The sequence below is a fragment of the Ovis canadensis genome, chromosome 7 (genome assembly GCF_042477335.2).
Source record: "Ovis canadensis isolate MfBH-ARS-UI-01 breed Bighorn chromosome 7, ARS-UI_OviCan_v2, whole genome shotgun sequence".
Taxonomy (NCBI): domain Eukaryota; kingdom Metazoa; phylum Chordata; class Mammalia; order Artiodactyla; family Bovidae; genus Ovis; species Ovis canadensis.
In genome coordinates this window covers 70,925,056-70,926,485 of record NC_091251.1, presented here as the reverse complement: position 1 = coordinate 70,926,485, position 1,430 = coordinate 70,925,056, and the positions used below count along the sequence as shown (strand labels likewise).

General features: G+C 36.4%; 1 non-coding gene across 1 annotated transcript; it reads right to left on the bottom strand.

Moving 5' to 3' along the window:
• Nucleotides 1-797: 797 nt before the first annotated feature.
• On the bottom strand, nucleotides 798-901 carry LOC138444445 (U6 spliceosomal RNA). The gene has a single exon (XR_011258474.1). It is a non-coding gene; the product is annotated as a U6 spliceosomal RNA (small nuclear RNA).
• Between the last annotated feature and the right edge of the window lie 529 nt (nucleotides 902-1,430).

Genomic DNA, 1,430 nt, shown 5'->3' with positions numbered 1-1,430 from the left:
AAATGCAACTTCATTAAAAATTTTATTAAACATAGAGTCTCTCTCAATATAATTCAGAATAAATTGAAGAACATAAGAATTACTTTTGAATCCCTTTAGGTCACGTAAACAACCTGTTTATAACAACTTTATAAGCATGTGGAAAAGTGTTCATCAGTCATGTCCGACTCTTTGTGACCCCACGGACTGTAGCCCACCACACTCCTCTTTCCATGGGATTCCCCAGGCAAGAATACTGGAGTGGGTTTTCTCCAGTAGGCATGTGGAGTACAAGAGAAAACTTTGAGTATTGCATTTACCAAAAAAAAAAAATAAATAGTAAAACTAAATTTAGTGACTGTATTTCACATTTTTTAAATGTCAGCCAAACTCATTTAAAAAGCAGTTATGTGCATGCATGGCTGATTCATGTTGATGGATGGCAAAAACCACAATATTGTAAGGTAATTATCCTCCAATTAAAATAAATTAATATTTTAAAAAGCAATCAGCTTAAATGTATAACCTTCAATTGATTCTTCAAAATAAAACCATGGTGTTGTATGCTGCTTCTTAGGTACAGTAGTTTCTTTTAACAAAAAAAGTACACATAGCAGGATAATGTCTGAGATATTAATTTTGGTAACTTTATGTCACTCTGTTTCTGATATGTAAAATGAGCTTTCTTCTCAGCGCCTTACCTGGAAAGTGTATTTCATGACTTAAATTATTTATTTATTTATTTATTTTAATTGGAGGTTTATTACTTTATAATATTATGATGGTTTCTGCCATACATTAATATGAATTGGCCATGGTAAAATATGGAGTGCTTCACGAATTTGTGTGTCATCCTTGGGCAGGGACCACGCTAATCTTTGTTTCATTCCAGTGTTAGTATGTGTGCTGCCAAAGTGAGTACTGAATGTTGTTTTAAGCCAGCTTTTTTGCTCTTCTCTTTTACCTTCATCAAGAGGCTCTTTAGTTCCTCTTCACTTTTTGCCATTAAAGTGGTATTATCTGCATATCAGAGGTTGTTGATATTTTTCCAGACAGTCTTGATTCCAGCTTGTGGTTCGTCCAGCCTGGCATTTTGCATGATGTACTCTGAATATAAGTTAAACAAACGGTGAGAATATATAGCCTAGTCTTGCGCATGTGCTGTGCATGCTAAGTCGCCTCAGGCACGGCTAACTCTATGTGACTCTGTAGACTGTAGCCTGCCAGAGTCCTCTGTCCATGGCATTCTCCAGGCAATACTGGAGTGGATTGCCATGGCCTCCTCCAAGGAATCATCTTACTACTCTCCTAATTTGAACCAATCAGTTGTTCCATATAAAATTCTAACCGTTGCTTCTTGACCAGTATACGAGTTTCTCAAGAGACGGGTAAGGCGGTCTGGTATTCCCATCCCTTTCAGAATTTTCCACAGGGTGAAAATTTGTTGTGAT